The sequence below is a fragment of the Anguilla anguilla genome, chromosome 2, assembly GCF_013347855.1.
Source record: "Anguilla anguilla isolate fAngAng1 chromosome 2, fAngAng1.pri, whole genome shotgun sequence".
In the NCBI taxonomy this organism is placed as follows: domain Eukaryota; kingdom Metazoa; phylum Chordata; class Actinopteri; order Anguilliformes; family Anguillidae; genus Anguilla; species Anguilla anguilla.
Window position 1 is genome coordinate 3,902,995 of NC_049202.1, and position 24,502 is coordinate 3,927,496.

The 24,502-nt window shown below is 46.0% G+C and overlaps 1 long non-coding RNA gene across 2 annotated transcripts; it reads left to right on the forward strand.

Moving 5' to 3' along the window:
* The first annotated feature begins 19,616 nt into the window (after positions 1 to 19,616).
* On the forward strand, positions 19,617 to 23,999 carry LOC118221618. 2 transcript variants are annotated; one of them, XR_004764155.1, is made up of 3 exons: positions 19,617 to 19,657; positions 20,206 to 20,340; positions 23,749 to 23,999. It is a non-coding gene; the product is annotated as an uncharacterized LOC118221618 (long non-coding RNA). The 2 variants fall into 2 exon arrangements; XR_004764156.1 differs by lacking the exon at positions 23,749 to 23,999 and adding an exon at positions 21,757 to 22,094.
* Positions 24,000 to 24,502: the final 503 nt, after the last annotated feature.

The window sequence follows — 24,502 nt, forward strand, 5'->3', positions numbered from 1 at the left end:
TATTTCGGCACAATATAAAATAAAATAAATAATGACATGAATAAAATTCATTAATAGATTCATGAATTGATAAATCAAACACATACATATGTTGCCCGGACGATGGGTTTGTGCTTTAATATTAAGTTAAGATTTCAATGTATAACTAATGTATGTGCGTATTCATTATTAATCTAGAAGAATAAATAAATGTACAAAAATAATTAAATTGTGCTTTGGTTATTATCAGCCTTAATGCCATTCAGAAGTACAGTAGGCAACATCTAAAGCTGTTGGACAAACCTGTCTTATTTGAACACTTGCTTGTTGGGATGTTCTGTGTGATCTATTATTAATTTGTCATTTTTTTTTGCGTTTCTTTTTTTTTCATCCGGCGCTGCAGAACACATTGCGTGTTTGTGTCTTGTTAGGAGGTCACATTTCACCCTCAGGCAAAAAAAAGTAAGAAGAGAAAGATCAACAGAGCGGTGGCTTCTACCATTACAGGATCAGGGTATAAATGCACACTGCACGTGCCTGTGTGTGTGAGTGTGTGTGAATGTGTGTGTGCATGTGTGCGTGTGTGTGTGTGTGAATGTGTGTGTGCATGTGTGTGTGTGTGTGTGTGTGTGTGCGAATGTGTGTGTGTGTTTGTGTGTGTGTGTGAGAGTGTGTGAATGTGTGTGTGTGTGCATGTGTGTGTGTGTGTGTGTGTGTGTGTGTGTGTGAATGTATGTGTGTGTGTGTGTGTGTGAATGTGGGTGCATGTGTGTGTGTGTATTTCATTCATCTAGTTTTTACATTGTTTAGAATGATTGGGCGGGTTTCCAGTCTTCATTGCCGTCTGTTTATATTGCCCCACAGTGCTGGACGAGGCTGAATTTTGGGGTGAGGTGTGGGTCTCAAACACACGGTCAGAGCTCTGCCCGGTCACCTGACCCGTATCGCGCCGCCAGGCCGCCAATCAACTCCGCCAACTCAGGTCGAGCGGGAAGAAACACAGCGGAGGGCCTGTAGACCAGCGACGCTCTGATTGGCTGCTGAATAACAGAATGCGGGGATGAACCCGTAGACTGTAGAAATAAAGCTGTAGGTACAGCCGGGGCTCTGCGATGGGGCTCCTGCTCTGCTGCAGCTTTAAGGGGACAGAGAGAGAGAGAGAGAGAGAGAGAGAGAGAGAGAAACACAGGGCTGCAGGAGCTCTGCACGTGTTCAGCTCAGGGCAGGTCACTCCCAACGTGTGGAGGTGTGAAGTTAATGTGCACTGTGAGAGCTGGGAGGTGAGGGGTGAGGGGTGAAGGGTCAGAGGTGAGAGGTGAGGGGGTCAGAGGGACAGGTAGGGTTGAGTCCTTACAGATTCCACAGGGGTCCCCCCGAAACCAGAGCTGCTGCTCCAGCACAGCCATTATGGAGCTGAGTGATGAGGAGGGGGAACCAGAGGCCTGAACCCCTCCCCCCCCCCCACACACACACACACACACACACACTGAACACAGACACTGAACACACACACACACACACACACGCACACACACACACACACACACTGAACACAGACACTGAACACACACGCACACACACGCACACACACGCTGCACACACGCACACGCACACACACATACACTGAACACAGACACTGAACACACACACACACACACACACACACACTGAACACAGACACTGAACACACCACCACACATCCCCCACCCCATACACACACACACACACATACACACACACCCTCACACACAGGCAGCTCTCGCTGTTGCAATACCCCAGGGCAGCCACAGCCAGCCAGCAGAGACTGTGAAAGGGCACTGTCCAATCCGAACGCTGCCTTGCGAGTGTATCCATGGTAATGAGTTTACTGTCGCCCTCTTGTTTCCAGCGACACCTCGGAGCCTGTGAACAAGCCGTCCGTGACCTGTCTTCTGCTGTGAAGAGGGATTTTGCGTTACATAAGAGTCTCAAAACGATTAAAACCGTGTGAAAATCTCGCAGATGTGACTTTCCCTAACCTTTCAAGAATCTCCAGAAATAATTATAAATATGTATAAGTTTTATTAATTCGAGTACAATAGAGCAATTTCCCTCGGTGTCTTTTCATCACAAGAGAAGCCATTATGTCAAGAGCCATAGTTTATCTTTCCGCCTGGCCTTGGCCCGTCTGTTAAATGCTGGCATTTAAAAAAAAAAAAACGAAAAAAAGAAAGATCTTAAGAACTTAGCGTAATTCAAAGGGCACAGGCAGTAATTGCTCAGGCAGTGAAGAGCGCTTTTAGACAGCCGCTAGAGGAACGACCAAACGCGTGTGAATGTGAACGGATTCTGAACACGGCACACCGTCCCCAAAACCCGCCCACACAAACCTACCAAGAACCAGGGACATAAAACTGTACAGGAGGAGGTACGCTCTCGGATTAAAAGGGCTCTTTGGCTTGTCTCCATAGGGGAACCCTATTTAGTCCTTTACTGCTGTAGGCTAAAAAAGTGTGAAAGTTCCCAGTTTTTAAATGGAACTTAATTATGATGCTTAAACTCAATTCCATAGGCCAACAGTAACTTAAATCCACTTTAAAGTTCACCTCAACAAGTATTTTAGTTTTATGTTTAGGCTTAAAATCTTTTAAAAGGGTTTTTTTGGCAAATAAGACAAAAATATTGCCAATGAGGTGAGACAGTTTGACTCATTCCAAGATTCGGCAGTGGGGAAACAGTAACTTGAAACAAGCTAATATTTTCTACTTGAGAGAGAAAAAAAAAGATTTAAAATTTTATTATGAGACTAAAATACGTGTGTAGACAGACTTCTTTTTTTGCAGTATAGGCCCTGATCGACTGAGCAAAAGAGTGAACAGACAGACGGACGGATGAACAGACAGATGGATGGATGGACGGATGAACGGACGGGTGGATGTACACACATTGCTTTTACACCTCCTCCGGCTCTGGATCCAGTCTGTCAGGCTCGTCTTTGGACCCCGTCAGTGAGGCTTGCACCTGACAGCCGTCTGGGTGCACTCCCAACATGGCCTCCGTCCTCGTTCGCCTCGGCGCGCGGGACCCCCACGCTGCTCCCCGCACGCTGAACCGCCGTCGGCGCTCGCCTCCGCGCGGTCCAGCCGCGTCATCTCCAGAGCGTCGTAAACAAGAGTAATGATCCACACAAACTCCGCAGCCGCCGTGGATAATAAACAGGGAAAACAATCTTGCTGTTTCAAACATTATCGATTATTTCGGTCGGGAGGAAAATGTACGGCTTGGCGTGCTCAGGTGCACCTTATTCCCCCTGCAACCGCACTCTCCAAAGACCTACAGGGGCCAGAGCGTGATGTTTTAAAGCAATCTCCAAAACCGAGCTCAGGCGGGAACATTGCACTGACGTTAAAACATTCCGTGTGTGAGTATTTCAACGCTTCAAACAGATTCGGTTTCAGAAAGCCGCAAAGTCCAAACTGCACGTGGGTTTTAAGACGCGGGGTAAGCTTTGTGTTTGACAGAAATGTACGTGTCCACGCATGTGGCGAGTGCAGAACCAGCTGCTACTGCAGGTGGACACCTGGCTGCATTACTGACATGGCAACCCCTCATTACCTGCAGCCTGGAGCTCCAGATCCGTCACCCGGCTCCTCTGAACCGCACTATAACTGAACTATACCATTTGGACTTCTGTTGTTCCTGTTTGCTATCACCTAGGCTGTAACCTGCTCAACCCATGCTATTTGCTCTGATAGATCCCTTGTAGCATTTCTGCTACATTCCATTCTACTGCTACTTTACACCAGGCTGCTGGCCAGTGGAGTTTTTTGCTTGCCACCGTTTGAGGGTTTTCTCCCCACTGGGAGTTTTTTTTTACCTCATGTACTTGATATTTGGGGGTTCGGGTCTGTGTTTGCTCTGTTTCTTGCCTTGCTACTCTGTAAAACATCTTTGTGACAGTTCTTTGTAAAAAGCTCAATGCAAATAAAATTGAATTGAACTGAATATCTGCTTTGTGTGAGGACAATCTCTTCTGATTGGACAATCAGAAGCATGCCCTCTCAGTGAAACCCCACTTCTTTTATCATTCACTCATTCAACGCAGAGAACTCTAAGTGCTGAAATGACATGTCGACGATGGCAACCCAGCTTTCAGAGTGTACATTTGATCGCCTGACAATTCATCCCATCTGCACCATTCAGAAATGAGGATGGCTTTACGCTCTACTCGCAGACAGCATAATACAAGTTTTAAGTAGATTAATGCTGTGGATGAGGGAATTTATCTGGCAACCGCTCAAACTGCTGCAGGTCCTTTTCACAGAGAGAGTTTGGCAAACTCAGCGATTTACAGGGGGATATAAAAAAATAAATAAATAAAAATAAAAATCACCAATTTACGCGGGATTTACTTCAGCGTGACTGTCCTCCCTGCACTGGCTCTAAATCAAACCCCGGGCAGTTAAATAAATTTAAAAATGAGAAATCAATAGTTCACCAGCCTGTGGTTCGTTCTAATTTTCGGGGGGGGTGGGGGTGGGGGCAGTGGGAGGGAGAGGAGAGGGAGCGTGTCGGTAGCAGGTGGGATCGCCGGATCCCGCTCTTCTCGGCTTGTTAAACACGAAGGCGCCCGAAAGGCTTTTTTTTTTTCTTTTTCGGAAAGTCTGACAGACCTCTCGTTAGCATGCGTCAGCGGCCTGCCTGACTGCGCCTGGGGCGGTGCAGACACGGAGCGGTGAACCGCTGAAGAACCACCGAGCTGCGCTGCTGCTGCTGCACGTCTGCTACTGCACATCTGCTGCACGTCTGCTACTGCACATCTGCTACTGCACGTCTGCTGCTGCACGTCTGCTGCTGCACGTCTGCTGCACGTCTGCTGCTGCACGTCTGCTGCACGTCTGCTACTGCACGTCTGCTGCTGCACGTCTGCTGTACATCTGCTACTGCACGTCTGCTGCTGCACGTCTGCTACTGCACGTCTGCTACTGCATGTCTGCTGCACGTCTGCTGCTGCACATCTGCTGCACGTCTGCTACTGCACGTCTGCTACTGCACGTCTGCTGCTGCACGTCTGCTACTGCACGTCTGCTACTGCACATCTGCTACTGCACGTCTGCTGCTGCACGTCTGCTACTGCACATCTGCTGCACTCGCAGCGCCTTCTGTCTCCCGCTCTAATGCAGATACAACCACAGCACTTCATCCGACTGCACCTCCCTCAGGCAGTAGTGTGGTATAATATATGACAGTAGAGCAGTGGTGTGGCATAATTTATTATACTACTATGGCAGTGTGGTGTAATATGCTGGACTAGAATGGCAGTGTGGTGTAATACACTCCAGTATAGGAAGGCAGAGTGGTATAATATAGTACAGTAGGGCAGCAGTGTAGTATAATATTTTAAACTACTATGGCAGTGTGGTGTAATATCCTGGACTAGGATGGCAGCGTGGTATAATATAACACAGAAGGATAGCAGTGTAGTATAATATAATATAGTAGGCCAGTAGTGTAGTATAATATACTGTACTACTATGGCAGTGTGGAATAATATACTACAGTAGGGCAGTAGTGTAGTATCATAGGCGAGGAAGTCCGCTTGTAACCTGAAGGCTGTAGGTTCTGCTGCTGCACCCTTGAGCAAGGTAGCTAGCCAGAACTGCTCCAGTAAATACGCAACTGTATAAACGGATGCCATGTAAACAATGGAAAAAAAAAAGTTGTGCGTAATGAGTGACAGATGCTTTCGCACAAATCCACACCCGTCCCAAGAAAAAGAGAAAAAACTGCGCCTAAAGATGCATGGAATGGCAATACGGCAGCCGCGCCATGTTATTCCGTTGCTATGGACACGGGGCCTCCTTGGAATCGGCAAGCGTCCTGCCCTAAATTTGTTCTGATATTGCTGTTTACACTTTCCATAGGCTGACAAATGTGGTCCGTCAACATTCTGCAGCAACATAACTTAGCGACTACATTGCTCGTACTTGAACAAATAGAAATCGCTTTTTTCACTACCTTCAGTTTATTTTTTTATTTTTTTTTACAGATTAAACATGTTTATCAAATAGACAACCCCTCATGCAACCCCTCATTTCTCTCATGTCCCCATCTTGTCTCCATCAGGAAATGCCAAAATTATGCCTGGATATGATATGGTTTAGTTGGTTGGCCCTATTACAGGAGAGAAAAAAATAATTTTTTCTTAAAAAAAAAAAGTTCACTTGAGTATATCTCCAAAACCAAAAGTGTCAATTCAGGTGTATCATATTACATTATATTACCGTATGGAGTAACCACACCATAGAGGCATGTCAATAGGATATAGCATTGCTTTATAATGTATAAAAATATCAGCAGAGTACATGGCGGAAATATGCTCAGAAAACTGGAATGTGTTTTTTTTTGCATTTGAGCGTGAATGTGTCGGTTTCTCTTGGGGATTCATGGAAATAAACACCCTCATTCTCTTTCACTTTCACCTCCTAAATCGTCATTAGAGTGAAGCGTGGCGTGAAGAGGCAGTTCTACTGATGACGTTTAGTTCTGAGGCATGGGAGTGCCTCGAAGGGAGTGTCTTTTTAATGATGCCACATGGTGTCATCCGGGTTCAAGGAGTTCAAGGAGAAAAGGCTAACTGAACCTGGGTAAAAGCTAACTGAACCTGGGTAAAAGCTAACTGAACCTGGGTAAAAGCTAACTGAACCTGGCTAAAAGCTAACTGAACCTGGGTAAAAGCTAACTGACTCTGGGAAAAAGCTAACTGACTCTGGGACAAAGCTAACTGACCCTGGGACAAAGCTAACTGACTCTGGGAAAAGCTAGCCGAGAAGCTAACCGAACCTCAGTGCCTTTAGTGTGGGTGTTCAGCTCAGTGCCTTCCAACTTTTATCCAAGCCATGTTACTGGCATTTATGTGACCGAAAGACTGCACTCCACAGAGACAATGCGTTGTGAAAGTAAAGGTTAATGAACAGTCGCAGGCAGTGGAGTGTGTTTATTTTGCGCTGGGTGCTTCGCACGGTTGGCTGCGCCCACTGCTCTTGCCCTCGCGGCGCGCGTCTGCGCTGCGGTCGGCTCGGGGTCGGCCCTCCCGAGGCAGCGTCTGCCACGGCCCGGAGGCTTGGCAGGCGAGCACGTCCTCTTCCTCTCCGATGAAGAGCCATTCATCAGCTGCTAATTCCTCTCAGAGCCCGGAGGGTGAGGACTGGGGGGGTGGGGGTGGTGGTGGTGGGGGGGGGGGGGGGGGGGTGAAGTGTGTCCTGGGGTGGGAGCCAGAGCAGGCTGGATCGCTGTAGAGAGGCCTGGTGCTGTGGAGCCCTGCCAACGCTCGTGCAACGCTCTGCCAACACTCCGTCAACACACCAGTCCCCTACTGCAGAGCACTGATACCACAGACTACAGCTGGAGGGTTTAGAGCATTCATTTATTTTATACTTATTCGTGAAAAAAAGTTTTCAAATTTTGTGATTGCTGTTCTGTGATGCACAATGTCCATTTTCTTCACGCAGGGTATTTTTGAAAGTAATTTGAAAAGCAAAAAAAAAAAAAAAAAACTTTATCGACCGTTGTCACGCTTGCCCTCAAGAGGCGGATCGACTTCACGCCTCCGTCGCCTGAGGCTGTGGAATCATTACCACGGGAGGAGCACAGACCATCAGCGATCAACCATCACTTCTGCATCAGAGCTCCTCCGAGCTTAAGGCCAGCCTGAACACCCCCAGCACCTGATCACATGACCACATGATTCCACACTGAAAAAAAGGACAACTCAAACAACTCAAGAAGACAGGAGGACCAGAGTCCTCACAAACCACTCAAGAAGACAGGAGGACCAGAGTCCTCACAAACCACTCAAGAAGACAGGAGGACCAGAGTCCTCACAAACCACTCAAGAAGACAGGAGAGCCAGAGTCCTCACAAACCACTGAAGAAGACAGGAGGACCAGAGTCCTCACAAACCAGTCAAGAAGACAGGAGGACCAGAGTCCTCACAAACCACACAAGAAGACAGGAGAACCAGAGTCCTCACAAACCACTGAAGAAGACAGGAGAACCAGAGTCATCGCAAACCACTGAAGAAGACAGGAGGACCAGAGGCCTCGCAAACAACCGTGAATTTCATGTATTTTTTAAAAGCTGATCTCTGAGTTAACATGCAGGAGAGGAGCAGAGTTAATGAAATCCCGACTGGCCACCCACACAACCCCGGGAAACACGGAGGAAAAAAGTAATAAAAACACCCTCCTGATCTGAGAGAGAGAGAGAGAGAGAGAGAGAGAGAGAGAGAGAGAGATTTTTTTATTTTTTTAATGTCCCACTTATTTGAACATCACAACAAGTGATTGCAGAAACAAATAAATAAGCAGTAACCTTCATTCCGTTGCAAGATCCCTAAAAGGCACAAAAAAGCCATGAAAGATTTAAAAAGAGACAAATGAAATCACAATAAAACAATACAGAACAATTAAACCATCAGTAAACAGACCGCCAGTAAGACAAAGGTAAAGCCAATAAATGAGAGAGAGACGGTGAGACAATCAGAACTATTTCCCCAAAAAAAGCAGGTTTACATCAGGTGACCGGAGCTTATTATTATAATTCTGAAAAGGATTATTCAATCAGCCTCACCGGCAATCATGAAGAGCACCGAACGGCTTTTAAGCTGGTAGTTAAGCTCGCCGCGGTCCAGTAAAACACCGTTTTAATTCTCTTCTGGGCCTCGTGGATTTCGTTATCTGTCAGGATTCCTGTAATTCTGCGCTTGCTTTCACAGTTTTGCCATTTCGCCGCCTTTTAAGCTCCATCAGAGGTAATCAAAGCTGAAGAGCCTTATCTGCTGCAGAGAGCACCTGGAGAGACATTTCACCCGGAATAATTACGAAGTCCGGGGAGGCGGGGCTCTCCAGCGGTTAGCAGCAACGTCCCGCCAGGTTTATCCAACCGGGCGGTGTAATTGAACAGCATCGCTGCGATTGGACGAAAAAATAACTTTGCGCGCTTGGAGTTAGAATGAGCCATCGTGATTGGGCAAAGCAGCTCGTTCCAGCAGCGAGTGACGGAGGCAAAGAGTCGGAGTCACAATCTGGCTTTTTTTGTCGGGGGGGTCTGTGATTGTTGACGGGGGGTGGGCAGGGGGGATGGGGTTGGGGGGCGGGGAGTGGTTGTGTGATTGTGGCCTGGGGGAGGAAGAGAAGAAGAAGAAGCAGTGGAGAGGTACAGATTTAAGAGAGAGGGTTTATGTGCTGTCCCTGGGACAATTCAATTCCAAGACTGACAAGGACAGGGATCAACTTGATTTGTAGGAAGAGATACTCAAGGCATACTAACATTGTGGAAGAGTGAACATTATTATTATTATTATTATTATTATTCCAGCAGAAACCCTGTGGAAGGGGTGTCCATGCACCCTTTGTGGAGACAGTGAGAAGAGTACAGGAAACAACGGATATTTGAGAATGACTTCTGTTGTCTTCATTGCGCGAGAGAGTCAACAGCTGATGTTTGCCTTTATCTGAGTCACAGCGCGCCTAGCAACCATAAACACCAACCCCCCCCCTTTAACGCGGAAAGACATCGCCTGCAAACATCCGCATCCTGCGTCGGCTCCGCGTGCGTTTCCCTGGATCCAGCTCACCGAGGTGTACTAATGACAAAGGGACTTTGGTTTGAGATTTTCATCAATCAAACCAAAATGGGGTGTTTACCATTGCGTAATACCATAACCCCCGCCCCAAAGGAATGGTTGTAATGTTTCTTTATTCGGTCTGTCCCCCAGAGAGAAATATTATTCCCCTGCTGTCTTGTATTGACTCTGCTGGCCTGGGGCAGAGTGGCGGGGCCGGGGGGGGGGGGGGGGGGGGGGGGGGGATTTGGTGGGGGGGGGGGGTGACGTCATGGCCGCTCGGCGCATCTGAGCCTCGTCTCTCTGGCTGCCGGCCGGTTTTCATCCGTCTTAATTACACCTGGAGGACAGGGGTGGGGGTTTGTGCCCTTACCTGGGGGTGATTATAAGCGGAGCCTTTGGGAGAACGCGGGGGGGGGGACGTAGGGGGGTCGTGGGGGGGTTGGGGGGGGGGGGGGGGGGGGGGGGTCTGTGCGGCTCGGTGGGGGCTGCAGCCCCGCTCAGTAACAGGCGGGAGACAGGCTCTGTTCTGCAGGCGCTGCAGATGGGCAGGCAGGCTGGGTAATGAGTGCAGTGAGCTGGAGCACCAGGAGACCCCTGAGAGAATGAAGACACACACACTCACACACACACACAATCACACACACACACACACACACACACTCACACACACACACACACACACACTCACACACACACACTCACACACACACACACACACTCACACACACACACTCACTCACACACACTCTCACACACGCACACACTCACACACTCACAAAACATGCACACTCACACACACACATACACACACATACACACACACAAACTCACAGAACCCACACACACCCACACACACACACACACACACAAATCCAATTCTGACTCCCCGGGCCAAAAGACGCCATGAGTAACCCGTTATTCAAAAAAGAAAAAAAAAAAGCGTCTGTACACCGCAGAACGTAGCAGAACAGAGAACTGCAGTACGCGCACACCTACGCTTCCGCATGGGGACATAATCAATTTCCACAACAACCTCCCACTGACATCTGAGTGCACTACTGTCACTCTCACAGTCTGCGCCATGCACCACAGAACAAGAAGCTCGGGATAATCGGAGCCTCACGGGGTCACAAACGTATCTGTGTGTGTTTGTGTGTGTGTGTGTGTGTTTGTGCGTATGTGTGTTAGTGTGAGTGTTTGTGTGTATGTGTGTGTTTGTGTGCATGTGGGTGTGTTTGTGTGTGTGTGTGTGTGTTTGCATGTGTGTGTGTTTGTGTGTGCGTGTGTGTGTTTGTGTATGTGTGTGTGTGTGTGTTTGTGTATGTCTGTGTTTTGCGAGTTGGAGTGTGTGTGTGTGTTTGTGTGCATGTATGTGGGTGTGTTTGCGTGTGCGTCTTAGCCTCACAAGTCAGAAACGTAGCTGTCACAGAGCAGACAGGGCTGCCAGAGTTACTGTAAATCCACATGTGGTTTACGCCCAAGGTCCTCCTCGCTGTCAGTCTCCCCCGATTTTTAATCAATACATCCCCGTCTGACTTGATTGATTATTGAGATAAGCTTAATTGATGTCCACTGATTTATTTCCACCAAGGACACCACTTACCCACCCCCCCCAACACCTCCCCCGCCCCCCCCCCCCCCCCCCCCCCCCCCCCCCCGCCCCAGAGGAGATCACATTTCATCTTCTTAATTCCCCTCACATCATAGCCAGCGATCAGGGATGTCACTCGTTGTCATATCGATCCAGGACGGAATGCAAACATCATGACAGCTGTGAACTTTAAGACACTGGCACCTGGACCGGAATACTAGTGCAGCGGTTCCCAACCCTGCTCCTGGAGATCTACCGTCCAGTAGGTTTTCATTCCAACCCTAACAAAGCACACCTCATTCAGCAGCTAGAGCAGGGCTTCCCAACCCTGCTCCTGGAGATCTACCGTCCTGTAGGTTTTCACTCCAACCCTAACAAAGCTACACCTCATTCAACAGCAAGAGCAGAGCTGCCCAACCCTGTTCCTGGAGATCTACCGTCCAGTAGGTTTTCACTCCAACCCTAACAAAGCTACACCTCATTCAACAGCAAGAGCAGAGCTGCCCAACCCTGTTCCTGGAGATCTACCATCCAGTAGGTTTTCACTCCAACCCTAACAAAGCTACACCTCATTCAACAGCTAGAGATCTCGTAGAGCTGCTAATCAGTAGAATCAGGTGTGCTAAACTAGGGTAATTGTAATGAAAACCTACAGGATGGTAGATCTCCAGGAACAGGGCCAGGAACCACTGCTCTACCAGCCTTGCATGGCTCGTTGTGGACATAAGAGAATCATGGCGATGCCGCTGTCCTTATACAGTCACTCTCTTCACGGATCATAGCCGGCGTCGAGGCGGGCTTTCAATCAGACCCGTAGTCCTTGCCCTCGTAATTCACGGGAACACCCAGAGAGACAGGCAGGAGTCTGGGGGATCTGAAAGAGAAATAGTTTGGTGAGAGTTTAATCAAGCGGGAAACTGGAATGAGTTGTTTTTCTTTCTTCTCTTATCGTCCTTTTCGAAGGCCATCAGAAAGATTTATAGAGAGGCTACGCTATGTCTTGATGCAGGGCGACACTTCAGTGTTTCTGAGCGGATATGATTCCTCCTTCCACAGATATTAGTGCATAGTTGTATAAATGGTTCTGGGTTATTACCTTGCCACATAAAATTTTTTTTAAAAATAGAACAATATACAGTAAAATGCATGTTACTAAGAAATAGATTTACCTGTGGGTCCATAATTGAGGAAAACATTGAATCATTGAATTATAGGCACTCTAATCCGGAAGGATTTACACAACTGAAGCAAACTATGTACCGTCTTTAAGGATACACCAGCAGTGCCCTACCCGGGAATCAAACCCGCAACCTCCTTTAGGTTCCAAGCCCATTTCCTTTAACTGTTATACTACGCTACCAGCCCGGCTTCATCCGCTTGGGACATTGCATAGCGCTTCGGCCGGTGTTGCCATACTGCAGCATCACAGCGGACCGGCAAACAATCAGGTAGCTGGGGCCAGAGTTCCGCTCCCCCATATCCAGCGGGCCCTGGCCGCGGTTGCCGTCGGAAACCTGCCCGCTCAGGCAGTTGAGTAATGCAATAATTCCCAGATCCTCTAAATGAAATCCGGCCCGGCGGCCCCCCCAGCCGGGGGATGGGGGGGGGGCACACGGCACCTGCGGATGTCCTTGAGGGAGCGGTTGAGGCAATCGCCAATAGCGGGTGATAGTTGCAACAGTTGCTAGCGGAAACCTGCTGTGCCGATTTGAAAAAAAAAAACAAAAAAAAAACCAGCAACTGCCACCAACAGACAGCCCCGTCAGTTCTTGCTCTCCAGGGAAGGTTACGTTCAGCCACTATGGATCACTGGTCATAAATGAGATCTTACCCTCCTGTAGGTTTTCACTCCAACCCTGACAAGGCACACCTCATTTAACAGCTAGAGATATCGTTTAGCTTCCAATTAGTTGAACAAGGTGTGCCAAATTAGGGTTGGAGTGAAACCCTACAGGGCAGTAGATCTCCAGGAACAGGGTTGGGTAGCCCTGTTCTAGTCACCTGCAGAGGGAACTACCTTCAAATAATGGCACTGCTAGCATCTGGTTTACATAATGTCTTTTGGGAGAATCCAAAAGAACTTCCGCCATTTGTGTAACAGCTTGTGCACGGATTGAAAAGAGCACACTACACCTACTGCCAGAGAGGTAGAAAACCATAGAAATCAACACAAGAATTGACTGTTCATAAATCGAACCTGCTCTGTCAGTGATACTGTCTCAGATCACTCGAATTAGCAAGCTGCCCAATGAGTTGTCAAGTCGACTGGCAGCAAGTGGCAGAGGAAGACAGTCGATAATTTAAATCTTTACCTCATCAGTAAATCAATGTGGAAAAGTATCCCGCAAGCCCACCATCCACATGCGTCCAGTCTTGAGTTCGTGGTTTAGCAGTCACGAAAACCCCCTGGATAGAGATGTTCAAAGTTTGATTTTCTTTCAGTGTCATTGTGTCATAACTGATCTTATCCAGAAAGAAATTCTTAATTAGGCGCTGGCATGCTGTGAGAATCCTTCAAAGAGAACCTCAGGTCTTCGTAATTGATGTTATCCGCAGTCAAATTAACAGACTGTGAAATGCATTCCTAAAGTGCAGTCGTATCGATGTCAATGTTTAACTGAATGTAAGAATGTGGCCATTCAACCGTGACCCACTTTACTGTCTTATATGCAAAGACAGTTCAGGGGGAAAAAAAGAGGAAAGAGGGATGGACAGCATGGGAAAAAGGATGACTGGCAGTAATAATGAACTGAAAGGGGGGGAAAAAATTCCCTGAGGCCAAAGAAAAAAAGATATTTTGTGGCTGGTCTGTGGCACACACAAATCTGCAAAGTCATTTTGTGCATTTAGGCCACGTTAAAACAAAATGTACTTATAATAATAAGCAAACACAAACCCATTTAAAAAAAACAAACAAACAAACAAAGTATTTAGCAGAAGCAGACGGTGCCAGATGTGCAATTGCAATTAGGAAGTAAGTTAGAAATCCAGTCGTAAAAGTTGGCTAACACACATCTCTCTTCTCATTTAAGACGTTTAGCAGATGCTGTTTTCCAGAACAACACGTAATTTGTTTTTTGTGCTTGTACATACAGTACATTCCCTTTAAAACAGTTGGACATTTACCAAAACAATTCAGGTAAAGTAGCCCGTTGAAGGATACAACAGCCAACAACCTTGGAGTTACAAGAAGCCCAGTTCCCTAAACTTGAAGTTGCATTTACAGTACAGCTGGTTCTCACATCCTCAGCACCATTTACCATATAAGTTCTTACATTTGATCACCCAATCACATTTTAGCTTGTGCATTCGATCGTCCAATCGAACTTACGATGTGCAAGAATGGCGCAAAAAGGGGTGTGGCCATCTCAGGTGACCCCCGCCCAGAGAAAGCCCCGCCCCCCCACGTGAGAGGACTGAGGAGAGTGGAGATTTTTTTTTTTGAAACGCAGGCCAGCTGGGCCCTGGCACAGGAGGGCTGGTGATTAATGACCTGTGATATAAACTTGATTGATTTTAGCACACATTTGCTGCACCGTTCGCTTGCGATTTGTCTTGATTTCGCGCGCGGAGGGCGACGCGCGGGGCGGAAAGGAGAGTGTCGTCGTCGATGCTCATCACCGTGGGAACGGCGGCGGCGGCGGGCCGGGGGGCATGCGAATATTTACTCGTCGCCTTCTTTGTCGCGATCGAACTATTTATCACGTCCCGCTGGGCTTGTGGCGAGTTCCAAGGCTGCCCTGGTTTTTTCCGCGAAATTATAAAATAGTTTCAAGGGAAACGGTCTAATTCTGAGGCAACAATGGCGGCCATATTTGTGGGGCTGTCAACATTCCGCCTGGTTGCCATGGTTCTGAACAGTCGCACTTCTGAAGTCTGTGTGTGCTGCCTGAACCCACGCAGTGAACAGTACAGCTGAAGTCAATATTCCGCACGGTTGCCATGGTTTCAAACAGTCAAGTCAATGGCTAGTTTCCACTTTCTAGGCCACGCAGTACTACAGAGGAGCGAGCGTCAGCATAGTTTCTGACTGACAGTATCTGGCGTGTCCTTGGCTAGAGTTAACCCCAGCAATACTGCTGGCATGATAAACCCGGCTGGGTCAGTCTCCAGCTAGTGACATAGAGGCTCAGACCATGCAGTGTCAATGCTATAGGGCCCACTATGACCTCACAGAGAAGACACTGCGCCTATAGCAACCAAGTCACATGGGTGTCTGAAAACTGGCCTTTTATAATCTGGGACCAACGTTCCCTGGAGCATGTAGGATTTGCTGTGAAAATCTGAATAAATTTGTATGGAAAAAAAGTCCCTCTACTTTTTAAATGAAACCGAACTAAAACTTGGCTAATGCCGACTGGCTGTCTTCCGTGAATCGATACAGGGAACATCCTGTCTGACAGTAAGCTGCTTGTATGCTACGTCTAATCTGAGCTGATCACATGACCTTACGTTCAGGACCTGGCTGGGTGGCGGTGCCAGAGGGTTAAATCAGACTCAAGTCATATTGTCATAGTTGTCCAAACCCTGCTTATCATTTGAGTGCACTGAAGTATTGGCACTTTTTAAAAAAAAATCTTCTGCCACCGCACCCCCACCCCCCCCCCCCCCTCTCCGGTCAACTTTATTTTTATTTCCGATAAGAATTTACAAAATGATGTGCTGAAGAGGGGTACTATGACAAAAGATAAAAACCAAAATAAGTAAACTGTCATGAAACAAGACAAATCAAAAAATAAAAAACTAGCAGCACATCAATATTAGTGATAGGAGGAGACAGTCACAGACAGACATGCACAGACTGTATTACCAGACGGGGACAGATATAGACAGACATGGATAGCCGCAGACAGGACGCAGAGAACTGCGTGTGCTTTCTGAGGTCAGTCGTGAAAAGTGTGTGTACGTGAGGCGATTCCCGTTGCGGAGGAGGTCACCGCGGGTTTGTCTTCCTCCTCCCGCCATCTCCTGTTCTGCAAGCCCAGCCTGCGGCCGGCGGCACCGACAGACAGAAGCCAACGATAAAGCTCGCTTCTCTTCCGAGCGGGAGACGGATTGCTCTCTGTCCCCTCAGCTTTGATGAAGTGCCGGGCGGCGCCTGTGTGCTCATCGCACCATTGATTTTCTGACCCTGAACGCTCCCCTAAAAAAAAAAAGTGATATAAAGCCAAAATATCGCAATCGAGAAATCCACCCCGTGATTTACCTTTTTACCCCCTACCATCCCCCACCCCCCTCCCCCCTCAGAGTGGATACACCTCACAACATCTCATGGGAGATGACTTTTAAATAATAAACAAATAAACAAGCATCAGAGCTGAAAAGAATAGCTTCCAGGAGGAAGTGCTATCTTTCCCCTAACGTCGACGTTATGATCTTGCGGTGCAGAAAATGCGTAAACATTCAATCATTAGATGGTCAGGTGATGCCATTACACCAACGCTGTTCGTCCACAGTGCACGCAACAGCGGAGACCAATCGCAGAGTTTGCCAATATAACGGGCTGCAGGTAATATACTTTTAATTTATCAACTTGATGAGCAATTATGTCCAAAGCAGGTACAATAAATATGACAGCATGGACCAACAGCACAATATAACACATTAATTGCAGAAGCAAAATACAAGTGATTTCTTTGGTTAAATCCGCTGACCTGTTTGTTTGGCTGAACCTGTTTAATATATGAGACCGAGATTTAATGTGTGGTATTAAGCAAACGGACGAGATCAGCGGTTTTCGGGAACACCTTCTGGTGTGGAAAGGATGGATTGTGGGAAAAGAGCCAAATGTGCAGTTCGGTAATTAATAAAACATGCAAATTTAATCCGAGAAGAAATTCATTAAAATGGCGTGTAGTCTGTTTTGTGTCACCAGCCCTTCATCAAAGTGATCTATTGGATTTTATAATTACACTATTTGTTTAAGTTATTGCCCATTTCCATTTAAAGACAATTAAGTGTAAGCTTTGCCTTTATTAGGCATGAATAATTTTTAGGCCTGTCCCAATATTATTTGGGATGTCCTAAGAATGTTCTGCCTGGGGTTCCCAAACTGGGATCACAGGACTCCCAGGGGTCCCAAAAAAATATTTTCTCCTTTTAAGAGTCTTTTGTTCATATTCACTCATTTGAATATTTTTAAACATACATTCCAATGTAAAATTCCATTGTCATGTATTCCATTTATTTGTATAAAATACAGTGCCTCTCAAAAAAGGTAGTGTGGTGGGGAAAAGTGGGGGGGGCAGGGGGAGGGGTCACAGCACTCCCACAGGGTGATCATTTTGAGGTTCTTTGAGGCTAAAAGGTTTGAGAACTGCTGCGTCGGATATTTTGAATTTGAACTTCAGAACTTACCAACACATACTAATAATGCCCCTGTAAATATATGATGAATAATGAATATAAGCAATTCATAGTTTATTAATAAATCATGGCTCAAATAGTGCTCCAGTAGTTCAGTGTGGGGGGGAAAAATGAAGAAAGAAAAGTTTCAGTAACCTGCTTTCATCAGTGCCAATGCTACAACTGATGCTTAAGGTCCTATAGGCCCTTAACGAGATTGATATCAGGTGGGGTACATTGATTAGTTGATAATAGCCAATTAGTGCAGAGCGCAATCTCGATAAGCACGCAGAGTTGGTAACAACGAGCAATTAGTGGTCAGGATCATGGAAGAAGCAGAGCAGAGTGATCACAGGTCTTTGAGATTAAAGAACAATTGCCATCAGAACACCAAATCGCAATATTCAATTACAAAGATTTTTTTTAAAAATTTTAAAAATGAAAACACCAGTTGCTAGGAAATGAACGATCGTGGCTTTAACGGGAAACTTCTGTGGCTTAACGACGGTGTTAGTTCGGTAATCAGGTTCACTAATGTAGCTGAAAACAAAGACATTATCCTCTTCTTGAGCACCGGTTTACCCAATGTTCTGTGACACAAGGGTGAGATGGTTCAGCAGCTCGTATATAAGCAGTGCCCGTGTGATGAAGGAACGGGTATTGTGAATTAATGCTGCAAAAAGGCCATGTTTAGGGTAGTGCTCAGATTTCCGACAGACTGTGAACATACGGACCTTTCAAGCATCTACAGAACTGCAGAGGACTATCGTGCATTTTTTTTGCTTTCTGTGAGAACTGGGACACAACTTTGCGGTTTCGTCCCAAACCTGTAATCCAAGAATTAAGTAATTTCACCGTGATTTTAATGCAGCGTGTGGATACAGCTCTAGCTCACTTCAGCTCCTGGAATACCACGCATTGCAAGAGCTCCACAAATCCAAGTACATTACATCAAATAAAAAAAATAAAATAAAACCCCTTGGGTGGTCATAAAATCATAGCTTCCTGCTTGGGCAATCTTTGAGCAATTTCAGGAAATGTTTCACTGAGCTTGTCAGCTTCTAGGAAAAAGGAAAAAGAAAGCTATGCTCTTAGGAAAATCAAAAGATTTTACAACTTTAGCAGGGATGTACAACTTGGATTATCCATGATAAAAAAAAGAAAAGAAAAAAATGACTTTGTTCAAATCATCAGCGTGTGCGCTTAGTTTAAATTTTCATATGTCACAGAGGAGTGGTGTATAGATGATAGGTGTGTCTTGCCTGAAAGCGTAGCAGTTGTTCACTTGACAACCGATTCAAAAAACTAACAGCCGTTGCAAAACTACATCTTCGGATGTGTCTGCGAAATGGATATGTTTTCTGAGAACAGCGTGTGTGTTTTTCTGTGAGAACAATAGCCCAGGGTTATTTTTCCTTGTCATGGGGAACAGCTGAGGAAACGCATTGAATCAAATCCAGCATTAAATCAAATCAAGCTTCTTTTACGGCTAGGATTAAACTTTTGAAATCCTTATTTTAAATCTAGACAAAATACGTAATTATTTTTATTTCTGTCTCACAGTTTTGTTTTCATTTTGTCATTTAAATCGATTTTGTTTGCTCAAAATATTGTTATATTAGTGTACAACATATGTCATGCAGATTTGTTCAGATGCAAATCATGCAATACAGATTAAGTGCCTAGTTGGGTGTTCTAAATATGGATAATGTTTCTTCAGTTATTTTTGACAAGACCTCCCTTGGACATTTCAGCCAATGTAATTTGTTAAGGTTGCATTAATTGGTTTTCTTTTCATTTCAATTTTAATAACTCTTTAATATGCAGGCGAGATTATAAGGCTTATAACCTCATGTTCATATGGGAGTAGTCTTGCTCCCTCTCTCTGTAGACCATCTGGAAAGGGAAGTTGCAGTTTGATTAGTTTCATTGGTTTTCATTTCAACCCCAAATTGGCACACCTGATTCTACAAATTAGCAGCTCAACGAGATCTCTAGCTGTTGAATGAGGTGTGCTTTGTTAGTGTTTGAGTGAAACCCTACAGGACGGTAGATCTCCAGGAACAGGGTTGGGCAGCCCTGTTCTAACTGTTGAATGAGGTGTGCTCGGTTAGGATTGGAGTGAAAACCTACAGGTAAGTTCAGGGTGCTTGCATCAGATTGATGACAGGACAGTTGCCTGTTAAGAACATTCGAATCACATATTTGTGACCTCACACTTTAGTTTAGGGTTTATAAGCACAGCTGAAGAACAGGAGCAGGTCTAACCCTTGGAATATAATGAAATATGCAGTAAATAAGTGTACTTTGGAAAATGGTGATATATATTTCACACCAAAGCAAATAATTGAGAAATATGTGGCAATATCTTATAATGGAGGAAAGGGTGATGGTTTTCTCAGCTAAAATGAAAAGACACAACTTTCATAGGCATTGCAAATATAGATTTTTCACATTTGAGAAAATGTATCATCTAAACAGTCACTGAGAATAGCAGCTCATTATTGTGACTACAGATGACAGAACAGAGATGGAAGGAACTGCACAGTGTAATTTTGTTGTGCTACATATCCATTCTTTGATGGTGCAGAAAAATGGAAATAAGTAGCTCTCAGTTTGAAGCCTTTTATTTATTTATTTATTTTTTTGCCTGGAAATCAATCAACCCATTTTTTTTTTTTAGTTGTCAGACGATTTAAAAGGCCGCAATAACTTCCTAACTTCCGTCTCCACGGAATGTCTCCTGGTGTCTTATGAAACTTCGTTCCCCGTTGATACGCGCTTATTGGATCAGGGAGGACAGGACCAGCTCTTCACGGTAACGTAGCTCTCCAACTTCCTGTTTCTTTCGTCTCTCAGTCTCTCAGAGCAACATCTAATTTAATTTAGGGCAAACAAAGAACCCTGACCCTACACAGACATATGCTATGCTACAAACAAGGAGGTGAAGTAATGATACTTGTGTGAGAGTGAAATTATAATGCAGATTATCATATATTTTAACGTACACACACACACACACACGTAAGGAGGAACAGAGGGCAGAGAAGGAAACGCTTAAGTGACACAAAGTACATTGAGAGCAGGTGCTTCCACACAGGTGTGCTTCCTGAGTTAATTAAAGCATTAAAATCCCAGCATGCTCTCTGCTGGAGGGGTCCAGCTATCATGACTAGAAGAGGAGATGCCAGTGACTTTGAAAGTGGGCTAATTGTTGGGGCATGTTTGGCAGGAGCTTCTGTGATTAAGACTGCTGGATGAGGAACGGTGGCTAAGGTCTATTTTGGCAGTTATTTTGTGTGTGTGTGTGTGTATGTGTGTGTGTGTCTGTGTTTGTGTATTTGAGTGTTTTTGTGTAGTAACTCTTCATTCAACTAACACAATTGACGGTTTGTATATATATCCTGCAACCAACGTTTTTTTTTTTTGTTTTTTTTTTTGTTTTAGAAAATGCATAAATTCCTAATTTGAAATTTGTTTTATTGCTGCTTGTGACCGTTTAAAATTAATTTTCTGCACTCCCAGCAATCATCTTCAAAAGAGAGAGGAGGTGTGTGTATTTGTGTCTTCCGACACCTCATCCATTCACGAATAATTGGATACACACGGCGGTGTAGTTACACAACAGAAAATAATGAGACGGCAACACGTTTGGCGACAGGGACTGCATTAAGATGTCATCGCACAGCTTTGGCGTCGTTTTTCATGCACGGGCCTGGAAAATATAATATACGGCTGAAATGCGTATGATTGTCCGCTGTGGGGAAAATAAAAAATAAAAATCCACACACTGTCTTGATTACCTCTCTTAGCATGACATCACCATAATGTGCAGCAACGAGAGACATGGAGTAGGGAGGAACTTTAGCCACATTAGGCAAAAAATAATAACAATTACACACTTTTGGTCATGTAATATCTGGATACCCCTTGGATTTAGGCTGTTCCATCCATAATCCCTCTGACTTCTTGACTACTTGGTCTTTTATCCCATTTTTTGGGAATGAAATGGAACATTTTTGAGCCCAGTGAGTGTCCTGTATTATTATTATGGTCCTGCTGGCCTTCTCAGTGTGCGACCTACACAAACAGAAACATCTCCCAGCTTTTCGGTTTCTTTCCTAATATCTGGTGCCATTTTAACTCCCCTGCCATTTGCCGGAGTGTTGACTGTGGTAAGCAAAAAAAAAACCCCCCAAAAAAACAGTCTGTAATCCGTTTGATATTTACTTAGTTTCACAGTGAAAGGTCTTCCTTCCTCGCGTACGATGCGTTGCCGTTGTGGAGAAGCAGTTCCTGACGACCAAGTTTTGAGACTCGGTTTGAAAAGTGCTCGAGATCTTGGGCGGCGGCCACCGTTAAAAATAGCAGAACGTGTCAAGCGACGCCAGCTTGGATCGGATTAGAGGGAGAGGAGAGGGCTGCAGCTGGGTAACATTCGAAGAGATCAAGTCAAAGGAAGATGGAGCTGGCATAACTGTTATTTTTTTGTTTCTCTTTTGTCCTTTTAATTCACGCAGGTGCACACTCGTGTATTGAAATGTAATTTTATTTTCGGGGGGGGGTCATGAATTGAGGCTTTGAATCTGCAGTTCAGCTGCTTTTTTTTTTTTTTTTTTCTTCTTTTTGTTTTTGTTTTGTCAGAGGGGGCGCACGTCAAGCAGCTGCCGGGAGCTCTTGTGAGAGCGCGCCCGTTGTTTTCCGACGGTGACGTTTTGGTGGGGGCAGGAAGGGGGTAGCCGAAGCGCTATTCACGTAGGAAGAGAGGGGGCGAAGGGGGGGCGGGGGGGGTCTAAAACGCAGGGTACAGCCGTATCTCTCCCCGGGACGGGAGCGCGTCAGAGGACAGCGGCGTCCATGCCCGCGTGGCGTTTCCCTCTTTTTTGTTTTCTTTTTTTGGACTCAGAGACAGAGCGATGGGCCTGCGGAAAACGGCCCAGACAGCGCGTTAGCGCACACGCTAACGCCTTCCTCAGCCGTCGCCACGGCGCCATCCACAAGGACCGCGTCCGCGATCAGTTCGCCACCTGATCGCGGAGCGATGTGTGACATTTGAGGAATGGGGCTGTCGCCGCTTTTAAACGGGGGGGTGGGGGGCGGGGAAAAGGAACTTAATCAGATGCAGAGTTTAGCTCTCATAACCTGGCAGGAATTTCATGGGGCTGTGCTATTTTGTTTTTTTGTTTAGTTTTTTTTTCCTGCATATTTATTGCGTTATAAATAAATATGTTGTATGGAATGGCACTTTGAAATATACAGAAATGGTGCATATAAATGTATAATGACCAATAACAGCAACAGCAAGGATAATCATTGTTGTCAACAATAATCATCGTCATCATCATCATACATCATCACGATTTCTTATTACAGTATCAATCCATCCATCCATCCATTATCTATACCCACTTATCCTGGGTAGGGTTGTGGGGGTTGCTGGAGCCTATCCCAGTGTGCATTGGGCGAGAGGCAGGGATACACCCTGGACAGGCCGCCAACCTATCCATTCGCTCACACACTCATGGCTATGACTATGAGGCATGGGGGGGGGGTGGGGGGTACATAATGACTATTTGCATATACTTCTCTTCAGAATCCTCACTTCACCCACGCGTCTGAGCAGTAAAAATAAATCCTATTTTACATATATAAAAGCGAGACTGGAAATGACGAGATTAATTATTTAATATCGTAGCGTGAGGCAAATGGCAGTATCTCTGTTCTACAACCTGCTCTCTGTAATAACTGTAATTTTCCGTGGTCTTAATATGGATATGAATAGCATAGTGATGTGTGTGTGTGTGTGTGAGGTTGTTGAGGGGGGGGGGGGGGGGAGGGGCTATGAATATATTACACTATCACCTATTTAACTGCAAGCAAAAAAATAGAAAGGAAATCAGAATATTTTCTCATGCATAAAGCATACATGTACACGGTTCACACAGTTCTGTCTTTCAAATGTAATGGGAACAGATTAATGGGGCGTGGCATTCCCCTTCCTTGAGGGGGGGGAGGGGGGGGGGGCTGTGTTTGACGGGGCATCCCAGGCCAATCAGAACGCCCGGGACCTGCTCGTGCCAGCTGTCTTCACTGGTTCTCGCCCACCATTGGCACATTCACAGTCTGGATTTGGTCTGGGCCACTCTGGGGCCCTCACTGCAGTTCGTTTTCTGAAGTGCCTTTCTCAGGTACGCAATCTGGGTACTTTTTAATTTTTTTTTTTTAGCATAAGGCAGCAATATGGCTGCCAATCACAGGACACTGCAGGGAGAGGGGAGAATGGAGAAGGAAGTCATGATAGAAGAATTGATGGGAAGACACAAGGGAGAGAGAAGAAATGCACGACAGAGTGGAAGGGGGGGGGGGGGGGTAGAGACAGCACTTGACAGTTTAACTCCACGCCTCTGCACTGATATTTAAAAAAGCCTGTTCTCCAGTGTTTAATTAAATCAACATCACAGCGACTCACAACAGTGACACAGTGCAGCTTCCTCATTACCCCTCAGTCTTAACTTTCATGCACCCCCTCCCCTCCGTCCTCGCTCCCCCCCCACCCCCCCACCTCCTCTTTATAGAAACTGCGTTAAAAAGCACCAAACTGTTTTTTTTTTTAAGATATCAAAGTTGAGTGTCAACGGTCACGCTAAAGCCGGAGAGTTAATTAGGTTTAAATCCTGGGAAATATCTGCCTCGTTCCGTCGCTTGAAATAATGTTCTTTTGATCGCTAATGGCGTGGAGTGCTAACGCTGCTCCAGAAAGCTGAGGACGCGCGGAAATTTCAGTCTCTCGCAGGGGCATTCGATCACATGTGGATAACTGGACCTGCTCGTTAGCATTGAATTTACTTGTCCGGCTAGCGAGTTAATCTGTCCTCCAATCAGGTCGTGAGATTTGTTAAGGCCCTGTAGCATAGTCAGCGTCGGGCGAGCTGACCGCATCGACTTCGCGATCGACGAGCCGTCCGACCGAAACCCCGAGC